Raw genomic sequence first — 12,745 nt, 5'->3', positions numbered from 1 at the left:
TTGATGATACATTCATCCAAGAGGTAATGTACCTCTCATCCCATCTATCTAGCGGAGATAATGATATGTTCTTTGCATGTTGGCTCCCGACGGGAACTCAGTCAGAGAACATGAATGCTGCTCTTATCTATATTGATATAAACAAGCAGTGGTAAAACTAAAGTATGAAACGGAAATGCTTAACTACATTTTCAACATTTTCCAAAACCAAATAAATATGTGGAAGTAAACCCTGATTTCCATTCCAGGGGTAGCTATGAATATTTTAGTCAACAAAAATAAGAAGAAAAAAAGAAACTGTTTTAACAAACTAATTATTATCATCATCATTTAGGGACAGCGTATTTCAAACATTTATCAGACAATTGTCTTCCCTCTCCTCCCCAACATATTATGTCTGTGGCTGGATTATGTAGAAATAACATATTGTAGAATTTATTTCGATTAGTGGTGCAGACGTCAATTTATATAATTGAAAATGTACTGATTTTTCAAACTTTGTATTAAAAATGTACTGATCTCTGAGGTATTGATTTTTGATGCAACAGGCATTTGTTTAAGGAAATCTGTTGTGTATCTTCGAGAGGAAAACCTCATTAATGCTAATTAGACCTTTTTCATGTGAAGTGACAAACACTTGCTTTAGCCTGAAAGCACCGCAGGAGGTCGTTACCTTCCTTTCATGTGTAGTTTTCCTCCTGTATCCTAAAACCTGGCTGAATATTAGAACCAGCAAGTTTTAGGTAATAACAGATTGGTGTAAATTTAGTTAACTTTGCATTGCATTTAAATCCAAATTTGGAGAACATATTGCACCCTGATACTTAATATCTGATGTAATATCTCAGTCATTGTGGAGCCATCTAGGATCAGGGGGCGGTGTTACCCCTTGCTAACATGTGTCAGAATGTGTATAAAAAGAGCACTGTTTGACCATGTAATGTATCATTATACCATCTGTACCTGCTGAGATCACTAGCACCCACCATAAAACTAGTTCATATAACCGCCCTTATTAGGACGCTTGAGCTAATAAAACAACACTTTTTCAAGATCCTGCTTTGACGCCTACTTATATGCGGAAAATCCTGTGACCTACAGATTAGACCAAATGAATACGTTAACCCCTTCAGCGCTGTGCGCCGGTTAATTACAGGCGCTGCAGCGCCTGCACACATTATCTTTTTCAATAATTTAAATTCACTTTATTCATACGGCGTAGGTAGAGTTCATTCACTCTGGTGCCAGAATCCATTTAAAGATGTCCGCTGCACACACGTGGCGGCTAGGCACTCCGGCCCCCAAGGTACACTAGCAGCGAAAGTTACACATAAGGAACCAGTTCTAGGTGCCGGTAAAGGAGCCTAGTGATGGCATCAGGCTCCTCCTACTGCGGTTAGAGGGGCGCAATTTGGCATAAAGAAAGGGTACGGTGGCAAGGCAAAGTTTCCGGCCCCAGCAAAACCCACAGACAGAATGGCATAGGAGGTCCATCCTGTCACAATATCTATGAATTTAATTACTTGTTTTAAGCAACATAGGTGATCTAACATGTTGCTGGTGGCCTCTGTAAGAAGGAGAGGGGGGGGTTACAATTTAAAAGTGGTGGGGAACTGGGAGACTGTATATACTACAGATATAGATGTAGGGATAGGAGACTGTATATACTATAGATATAGATGTATGGATAGGACACTGTATATACTGTAGATATAGATGTAGGAATAGGAGACTGTATATACTGTAGATATAGATGTAGGGACAGGACACTGTATATACTATAGATATAGATGTAGGGACAGGAGACTGTATATACTATAGATATAGATGTAGGGACAGGACACTGTATATACTATAGATATAGATGTAGGGACAGGACACTGTATATACTGTAGATATAGATGTAGGAATAGGAGACTGTATATACTGTAGATATAGATGTAGGGACAGGAGACTGTATATACTATAGATATAGATGTAGGGACAGGAGACTGTATATACTATAGATATAGATGTAGGGACAGGACACTGTATATACTATAGATATAGAGACAGGACACTGTATATACTATAGATATAGATGTAGGGATAGGAGACTGTATATACTGTAGATATAGATGTAGGGACAGGAGACTGTATATACTATAGATATAGATGTAGGGACAGGAGACTGTATATACTATAGATATAGATGTAGGGACAGGAGACTGTATATACTATAGATATAGATGTAGGGACAGGACACTGTATATACTATAGATATAGATGAAGGGACAGGACACTGTATAAACTATAGATATAGATGTAGGGACAGGACACTGTATATACTATAGATATGTAGGGATAGGAGACTGTATATACTATAGATATAAAGATAGGATACTGTATATACTATAGATATAGATGTAGGGATAGGACACTGTATATACTGTAGATATAGATGTAAGGACAGGACACTGTATATACTATAGATATAAGGACAGGACACTGTATATACTATAGATATAAGGACAGGACACTGTATATACTATAGATATAGATGTAGGGACAGGACACTGTATATACTATAGATATAGATGTAAGGACAGGACACTGTATATACTATAGATATAGATGTAGGGACAGGACACTGTATATACTATAGATATAGATGTAAGGACAGGACACTGTATATACTATAGATATAGATGTAAGGACAGGATACTGTTTATACTATAGATATAGATGTAAGGACAGGACACTGTATATACTGTAGATATAGATGTAAGGACAGGACACTGTATATACTATAGATATAAGGACAGGACACTGTATATACTATAGATATAGATGTAGGGACAGGACACTGTATATACTATAGATATAGATGTAAGGACAGGATACTGTATATACTATAGATATAGATGTAAGGACAGGACACTGTATATACTGTAGATATAGATGTAAGGACAGGACACTGTATATACTATAGATATAAGGACAGGACACTGTATATACTATAGATATAGATGTAGGGACAGGACACTGTATATACTATAGATATAGATGTAAGGACAGGATACTGTATATACTATAGATATAGATGTAAGGACAGGACACTGTATATACTGTAGATATAGATGTAAGGACAGGACACTGTATATACTATAGATATAAGGACAGGACACTGTATATACTATAGATATAGATGTAAGGACAGGACACTGTATATACTATAGATATAAGGACAGGACACTGTATATACTATAGATATAGATGTAAGGACAGGACACTGTATATACTATAGATATAAGGATAGGACACTGTATATACTATAGATATAGATGTATGGATAGGACACTGTATATACTATAGATCTAGATGTAAGGACAGGACACTGTATATACTATAGATATAGATGTAAGGACAAGACACTGTATATACTATAGATATAGATGTAAGGACAGGACACTGTATATACTATAGATATAAGGATAGGACACTATATACTATAGATATAGATGTAAGGACAGGACACTGTATATACTATAGATGTAAGGACAGGACACTGTATATACTATAGATATAAGGACAGGACACTGTATATACTATAGATATAAGGACAGGACACTGTATATACTATAGATATAGATGTAGGGACAGGACACTGTATATACTATAGATATAGATGTAAGGACAGGACACTGTATATACTATAGATATAGATGTAGGGACAGGACACTGTATATACTATAGATATAAGGACAGGACACTGTATATACTATAGATATAAGGACAGGACACTGTATATACTATAGATATAAGGACAGGACACTGTATATACTATAGATATAGATGTAAAGACAGGACACTGTATATACTATAGATATAGATATAAGGACAGGACACTGTATATACTATAGATATAGATGTAGGGACAGGACACTGTATATACTATAGATATAAGGACAGGACACTGTATATACTATAGATATAGATGTAGGGACAGGACACTGTATATACTATAGATATAGATGTAAGGACAGGACACTGTATATACTATAGATATAGATGTAAGGACAGGACACTGTATATACTATAGATGTAGATATAGGCATCACTATTAGACTATAGGGACTGAACATGATGTATAATACGGGATGTGGAGCTTAGGGTGATTATAACTCACAATATATAAATATAATAACAGGACCCAGTCCCGTCATATTACCCGCTGCCAGTCTCAGCAATGTCTCCACTGTACTGGAAGCTGTAATAAACCACTTCCTGCTCGGGCGGCCACCTGACTTCCGGGCTGTACGGTCACCTGACCTCCGGGCTGTGCGGTCACATGACTTCTGGTCCGTTGGGTCACGTGACGTCTTCTGAGCCGTTCTGCTCCTTCTCCATCTCTGCCATGCAGACATCCGGGACATTAGATGAGGACAGAGCTGTGTGACTGTAATGTCTATGGGTCAGGTGTAGTGATATAACTTATTATACCCAGTAATGTCATCCTGGTCACTGCACAGACTGCAAGATAACAGGAGACTATTATATCCCTGATGTGGGCACCAGAGGAGTTTTACTGTCTAGTGATAGAGGTGGAACAGGTCCATAAAGGTATCAGAGGTGCCACTAATGATGGAGAACACAATGACACATAGAGAATCATCATCATCATCTGTTTATATAGAACCACTAATCCGCAGCGTTGCACAGAGAACTCACATCAGCCCCTGCCCCATTGGAGCTTACAAGCTAAATTTCCTAACACACACAGACAGACACAGACCGAGAGAGACTAAGGGCAATTTTTAATAGCAGCTAAACTACCAGTATGTTGGAGTGTGGGAGGAAACCGGAGCACCCGGAGGAAACCCACGCAAACACGGGGAGAACATACAAACTCCTCACAGAAAAGGCCATGGTCGGGAATCGAACTCATGACCCCAGTGCTGTGAGGCAGAAGTGCTAACCACTAAGCCCCCGTGCTGCCCACATTTATTTCAATCTAAAACCTTTTTCAAAGTCAAATATTAAAATGAGTTCAAATATCAGGACAATATTGATGAGGGAATCGCATTCTATTTGTTATAATCTATTTTAACAGCATAACAAATTAAATATTAATTTTGCACATTTCTCTTATTTGCACTATGCTTATACAGGAAGGATGTTAGCAGCAGTCATTTTCTTGTTTAAATTTCCAGTCCTAACAAATAATGATCTTTGCAACAGCATTATATTTTATTCTGCATCGTGTGACTACTATGTTGAAACTTCTGCAGATACTACTGTCATGCTTGTGATCCACTGCCTCAGCTAAATAACTAAGCTAATAGAGAATATGGGGGCTTATTGCAACAGCAGCGTGCCATAGCAGAGTGGAATTGCTATTTTTAACAGTTACATACCGTACATTTTCATATTTGTATCCATTACCTTTTTTAAAATATTTTGCTAATAAACTTTGATTTTTGTCTATTAAGGAAAATCTTGAAACTAACTAAAAGTGTTTTAATGCTTCCCAATAAAGCTTATGAGCATGTTTAATCTACACATGGACCTCTGAGTGCCCCAAACACACATTTTTTTTTTCTTCCTCCAGTTTTTGTCAACTGATCTGTATTTGTGGGTGCACCTCTCGCTTGTTGTTTGTGGGGGTTATGGTCAATATAAAACAAGTTAATGACCGATTGGATATTAATCAGTAAGGAGAAGTGAGGTCTACTTGGTGCAATATATAAGGATAATTATATCCTGTATAAGGATAATTCTAATAAATGTGTTTCATGAAAAAAATAAAAATAGAACTGTTTTATCAGTAATTTCTATATTATTACACCATGTGACAGTAATTACAGATTTTTTTCCCAGTATACTCTTTTTACAGTAAATTCTGTTTTGTTTTTTTGGGTGTATCTTTATCCAAAGCTTGCAACATATATTATTTTTTTTTAAAGTTATTTTTTGAAAGATTTTTTGTTTTGTTTTTTTATCAAGAATGTATTTTATTTTTATTTTCCTCAAACAGATCTATAATGAGCAAACTACAAAGGATAAAGCCTGCTTCAGTCAGTATGTGTTATCCACCTACTTTTAATGTAAGTAATTTTTACAATCTGTTATAAATGTCACTTTTAAAGTCTGTTAGATAAAAAACAGAGGCTTGGTTTTGTGGATAATCAAATATGTGTATTCGAATTAATATCAAACAAATCACAAAACCACACATCATATATATTAAAAAAAATTATAGTCATTTTATTTTCCGTTTGCACCGCGTCTGTGTGGTTTGCTTTTGCACCTGGCTTCTGGTTACCCGTGATGTAGAATGCTGTGTAGAAGAAGCAGTGGTCATTGGGTCAGCAGGGAGTGGCTGGGGATAGGGGGCTGGGGGGGCGAGATGGTTTGGGGACAGAAAGATGGATTTGGGTTGGAGTGGGTAGTGGGGCAGCAGATGAAAAGTGGGGGCTATAAACAGGGGGAAATGGTGGATGATGGGGCAGAGGGTCTGCTGTGGGTAAATCGGTCTGATGTCTAGGATCATTATTGGGATAATGGGGAAGGAGAGTAAACTTGGGACATTTGGGTAGGAAGGTTGGAAGTGACATAGCGGGAAACCAGGTCAGTGAAACGTGAAAAGATGTTGTGGATGTCTGAGCATCAAATTAATAGTTGTGATGTTAGTGTCCAACTTGTGGTGTGACATAGGCCATTGTACTCAGCAATAATATTGAAGATGAGAGCAATCTTACAAATGTCTGAAATCTCACAAATATCTGAGCTCCTGAAGTCACAAATTGGCAGGGCTGAATGGGTATCTCACCAGTCCTCATATAGGGCATGCAGGTGCGTTTTATTGTGATTTAATTCGGCTGTGGAAATGGATATTTCACAGTGTAACCTAATATTATCTGGCTGTCTCTGTTTAGGTGTAAAACAGAGATAACATTTAAATCAGCTAATGTGTCATATTTATTCCAACAGACCGTCTGAACCTGCTCTGCCGCAGAGATATTGTGTGGCGAGGAGGAGGTGCCAGGGAGGAGGTCTGCTCAGGGCCGCCCTCCTCCTCGTCCTCACACCGGAGAGAGGACTCGAGAGATCTTATAGGAACCGATGTAGCGGGAAGCGAACTTCATACAGGGTACTCTGGCTGTCAACCAAGAATATTCGTCTCAAACTTTGTCACCAACCTTCAGGGGAGGCATAGCTCTGCGTTTCCTATCTGCAAATAATTTATACAGAGAGGAGGATTTCTTCAATGTCTGTCAGGATTCGAACCCAGGGCTTTTGCCTCCGTGGACTGCTGCTCTTGCTGACTGAGCTATTCTGGCTGCTGGACAGTTCCTTGTCTTTATTCAGTGTTCTAGATCAGTTCCAGTGATCTCCTGATCTTCCAGCATGCCTTAGCTCCACCCCTTGACTTCCTATAAAAGCCTGGCCAGTTCCTGTCTCCAGTGCCTGATTATTGTGCTCTGTGCCTGTGATCTAGCGCCTGTTCCTGTCTACCTACATTTACTACACGTGTACCGACCTCGGCTTGCCCTCCACTACGCTTCTGCCTCAACCTTTGGACCGCTACGCCTCTCTGTGTACCGAACCCGGCTTGTTTGACCTTTCTTCCATCTTATCTCCTGTTAGCCAGCCTTCCTCCCTGCCACTGGGCTCCTATCCAGTCTCCGGACCGTGACAATGCCCTTCAAACTTGTGCCCAAGTGAAGAGAAAATCCTGTCTCAAGGAATTAACTGCTGGAACCTGAGCGGATGGTAGAGCCGAAAATTCTGGAATTTGCGGATGTATGCCATAGACAATGGAAAATTGAGTCGCTCAGGTGGATTCATGAAAGACAATGTTATGCTCAAATTCGGCCCACGGTAACATATCAACCCAGTAGTCTTCTTGGTTGGCTGAGAAGATTCTAAGAAATATTTCCAGGTCTTTGGTCTAGGGATGATAAGAAGAGAACTTTAGCCGAATGCCCAGAAGATGATCCAGAGATCTCCAAAACTTAGATACAAATTGGAATCCTCGATCCGAGACAATCTCTGAAGGGCAGCCATGGATGCGAAGAATCTCCTTCACAAATGTTGGGCCAAGACAGCAAAGGACGGCAGACTAACCAAGGGGATGAAGTGCGCCATTTTGGAAAAACGGTCTACAATAACCCAGATGGTATTGTAATTCTTACTGACGGGAACATCGGTGAAGTCAATCGAACTATGGGTCCACGGTTTAGAAGGTACTGGAAGAGGCTAAATAAGACCCACCGGAGGTTAGCGAGGAGACTTGTGTTGGGCACAGACCACACAAGTGGCTACAAATTCCTTAACTTCAGACTGGTACTTGGGCCACCAGTATTGATGGGAAATTAATTCGAAGGTCTTCCGGGCTCCCAGATGTCTGGCAAAACGCGAGGCACGGAACCAGATCAACAGTCATCTGAAGACATCTGCATTCCGGTAAGTACTTCTTTTGGCAGCTCTACTCTTCAGTTGGAGTCCTTGTGTCGTCATGTCTTCTGTCGGGGTAGTCCGTACCGTCTTACTGACTACCACCGTTTTATACAGATGGTAGTTTTCATAGGCAAAATAAGAATGTAGAGTTATAAATATAATATGCAATGGTGAAGTAATAGGTGATGATATGGTGAAGTAAAAGTTCTAGGACCACGCATTCTGCCCAGATGACTGTGTTAGTAGCACTCACAAGACCATGTGAGTGGACACAAGGTAAAAGTGTAACATCTACACCGATAATAGGTATCTATTCGGTTCATTGTGGCGGCTTAGAGATTTTCTATCAGTAGTGGGTACTCCGATAGCACAATTTCAACATGTAAAAAGATGTTAGATGCTATTCAGTTGCCATTGTAAGTAGCAGTGCTTAAGTGTTAAGCTCATACAAATAATACTGATCCAATTGCACTAGGTAATAAAAGGGCAGATGAAGTTGCAAAAGCTGTAGTAAGAAGACCATTAGTAACTAACATTTCTTCACAGGACATGAATTTGTTGTTTCAGTTAACTACTGATCAGAAACTAATCATAATATAAAAGTTTTGCTATTCCCAGTAAGTGGCTCACTGTAATTCAAGGGGATGTGTACAAGATACCAATGGTAGATGGAGAGATAATAAAAGATAGATCAGTAGCCCAAAAGGCTTACCTACCAGCACTGACAGAAGCAGCCAATGGTCTGCCTCATTTAGGCAACGATGGTATGTGTAGACTTATTAAGGATTACTGGTGTGCACCTGGTTTCTCTAGTCATGCAGGTAAAAAAAAGTCTGGTTCATGCTTTATTTGTCTGAGGAAGAATCCAGGTAAAGCCATATCTGTAGAACCATCACATATCCCCCCCGCAGAGGGCCCATTCCAGGTAATACAAATTGACTACATCCAAATGCCAAAATGTCATAATCTACAGTATGTACTAGTGTGTGTCAACATGTTTTCTAATTGGATAGAAACATATCCAGCTGAAAGTTGTACTGCAGTATTTACAGCAAAGAAATTGGTACAAGAATTCATGTGTAGATATGGTATATAACAAATGACAGTACACATTTCATTGGGCAAGCTTTTCAGACAATAAGACTTTTACTAGGACTAAAAAGTAAGTTACATAAACCTTATAGACCACAAGCAAGTGGTATAATCAAAAATAAGCTGAGTAAAGTGATCAAGGATACAGGAATGGTTTGGTTAAAGGTATTACCTATAGTATTGCATAGCATCAGAACCACTCCTAGATCTCCATTCAATCTTTTACCTTATGAGATTTTGTTCGGAAGACAATACCCGATTGAGATGAGTAAGCAGTTACAAAAGCAACAAGAGACAAACTGATTGTACCACAAATGCCTATTAAAAACTGTCATATGTCAGAAAAACGTGTTATGGTTAGAATTTTTATTTCTTCCAGTTGTTTGACAGATTGATGTGAACGACTACAGAACTGAAAATTACTGAAAAAGATAGTTGGATTCACGCATCCATCTGCAAGAAGGTAGTCAGTCCGAGAGACGCCAAGACTAATAACGTTTTGGAACCATATATAACAAGTTTGTTTTAGGACTCTAACAATCATGTGTTTCTGGAAGAAGAATCTGACCCAGAAGTCAAACAATAATATCCTTATTACTGTTGGCATCTTTCTAGGCATCATTTGTTCTTTGATTTGTATACCTTATATTATTTTTCATAGACATTTAATAAGGGCTTATTGGTAAGAGCTGGTAGTGGATTTGAGGAAATGGGGGCAAAAAGGCTGTAAAAATGGAGAACCAGAACTGTCTTCATCATTCATTCTACTCACAACAAATAACACATACAATAATAACACATATAATGGTAGAATTAAGACAAGTAATTGGAGATTAACCTGAAGATTGTGGTGAGAGCCTGCCAACTGAATCGTGTATATGTCGATATTGTGAAAACCCTCCTGAATAAAGACGTGTAAAATGGTGTGAGGAGGACCAAGAACATTTTTTTTAAACCAAAATCCTATAGAGTTCTATCATGTGTGATGAGACAAGCAATTATACAAACTAATTATTGGATATGTACACATACACCACATTGCCACCAAAATGTTGGATTGTTGCCAAAACCTTAACATTTTACAAATTTGCTTAATTTTCTAGAGGGAAGACCAGTTGCTGAAAAATATAAGCCTCCTTCCTTAAAATTGTTTTGTTACGTGTTGACTGAAAGTGTTATATGTATACATTTTACAAGTACACAAAAGGTTAAAAACTGGGGAATGAAGTGGTTTGAATTGGTGGTAACCACTTTTAATAGACCGGTTGAGGAGAGAAGAGGACATCTAGGTAAAATTGGGAAAGTCCTGCATTTGAAAATCCAAAATTTAGATATTATGGACCAAAGAGTTCTTTGAGAACAATAGCTTCAAAATATTGCAATATAACTTTACAAGATGGTGATTGTAAAGAGCAATTAGAGACTAATAAGTATGAAAAGCTTATATATATCCTTTGCAAAGATGTATTATATGTAGCAATGCCATATATTCTACCAGATAATATATATTACATACGCGGAAGTCAGGCATATAAGTGGTTACCACTGAATTCAGCGGATAGATGTTATTTAGGTAAGATAATTCCAGTTATTAATATATTTACACATAATGATTTACAGGAAATCGTACAGCAAAATAATTTAATATATAATTCAGTAACAAGAAAGAAAAAAAGTGATGAAAAGAGTAAAAACCAACCAATATTACAACTTATTAGTGAATCAACTAGTATACAAGTATTGATTGCATTAGAATTTTCAGGTACTGCACTTAGAAATATGAATAGGATTTAAATCCAAGGTTTAGCTACACGGATAGATAAGATAACTAATGTGTATGATGAAACTTTCTGTTATGTTGCAAAAGAGCTTCAAGTTTTCAAAACAGAATTACTACTACATAAATTGGTCTTAAATTAAATGCACAAACAGGAGGTAATTGTGTAACATTACAGATGAGGTATGGAACACAATTCTGTAGCTATCTGACAAATTATACAGATAATCCACGGGAGATAACGGATAACTATATGGACGAAATAGTGAAAATGAAGAAATATTTTGCAAAGATACATGACATTATTAGCAATAGACACATGGGGGTAAATGTATCAAGGTGCTATTTTGCAAAATCAGCGATTTTCTCGGGGTAGTTGAAACTCTCTGAAGTATGAACCTGAGATTTCATGTAAAATCGCCAGAGATGTGTTTCTTTCAAAAGCGCTATTTCCAAAATTGATAGAGATCAAACTCCCGAATGTTTGCCACTCCAGCTATACAAGTCTCAAATGTATGAAACTGCGGTTAGGCAAACTCTCCTGGGTTTGCTTTAAAAATCACTACATACTACACGCTGCATTATAGCAGCGTGTTTACTAACACACATCACTGTTACACTGTCTGTCTATACAGCCGGAGATCCGGCAGCTGTCAAAAGTGTTAAAAATAGATAAAAGTAAAAAAAAAAAGTGTGGGGTCCCCCGCCCGGCCACTAGTAACCCTAGTGCTGCCAGCCTACTGCAGGTTACATGAAAATCGGGGAAAAAATTTGCGTGGGATCCCCCGATTTTCACTTAACCAGCACTAGGCAAACCAGCCTGGGGTGGGTGGCAATATAGCAGGGGGACACGTGGCATGGGCCCACCTGCCATAATGACACACCAACCCCATGCTGTTCAGCACTGGGCTGGATGATGCCACTGATGTTTTCATCTGTTGTCAGCAGCTATTAATCCTAAAATGTCTGTAAACAAAGTCCTGCTTGAAATGTGCAAAAATTATTTCTATCAAAAAGTCCCTGCAAAAATAATTTGTAAATCTAAAAGTCCCTGCTTGAAGTGTCTTCTCTTCTTCTTGGGCAAAAAGCCCCCATTGTTGCTTGAAGTCTTCAATTCTTCTTGGCCAGGAGGGCCCCCTTGTTGCTTGAAGTCTTCTTATCTTCAGCCAGAATTTTATATGCTTGTAATACAAAAAATAAAAAAAATGATGAATGCTGCCGCAAACAGCTTCTACAGTGTAGAAGCTCCGATACGCAATGAGCTTAGTTCATGCGATGGGTCTATATATAGTATTAGGGGGTTTTTCACGACAGCGTGGGAAAATCCCCTAATACTGCTATAGTGCCAACCACCCCAGGTTGGTTTGCCTAGTGCTGGTTAAGTGAAAATCGGGCGGGGGGGGGGGGGGGGAAGGGGCAGCACTAGGGTTAATA

The 12,745-nt window shown here is 38.5% G+C and overlaps 1 protein-coding gene and 1 long non-coding RNA gene across 2 annotated transcripts in view; one reads left to right on the top strand and one right to left on the bottom strand.

Moving 5' to 3' along the window:
* The window catches only part of LOC142160017 (uncharacterized), a 77,802-nt gene extending 73,445 nt beyond the window's left edge, over positions 1–4,357 (bottom strand). The window contains exon 1 of the mRNA XM_075214936.1: positions 4,211–4,357. The gene's annotated coding sequence lies outside the window, so the exon portion shown is untranslated. The remainder of the gene's footprint in view (positions 1–4,210) is intronic.
* Positions 4,289–12,676, top strand: LOC142160058 (uncharacterized). Its single transcript, XR_012693041.1, has 3 exons — positions 4,289–4,458; positions 6,017–6,086; positions 9,914–12,676. It is a non-coding gene; the product is annotated as an uncharacterized LOC142160058 (long non-coding RNA).
* Positions 12,677–12,745: the final 69 nt, after the last annotated feature.

Source organism: Mixophyes fleayi, chromosome 6 (assembly GCF_038048845.1).
Source record: "Mixophyes fleayi isolate aMixFle1 chromosome 6, aMixFle1.hap1, whole genome shotgun sequence".
In the NCBI taxonomy this organism is placed as follows: Eukaryota; Metazoa; Chordata; class Amphibia; order Anura; family Limnodynastidae; genus Mixophyes; species Mixophyes fleayi.
This window is presented reverse-complemented; position numbering and strand designations above follow the sequence as displayed.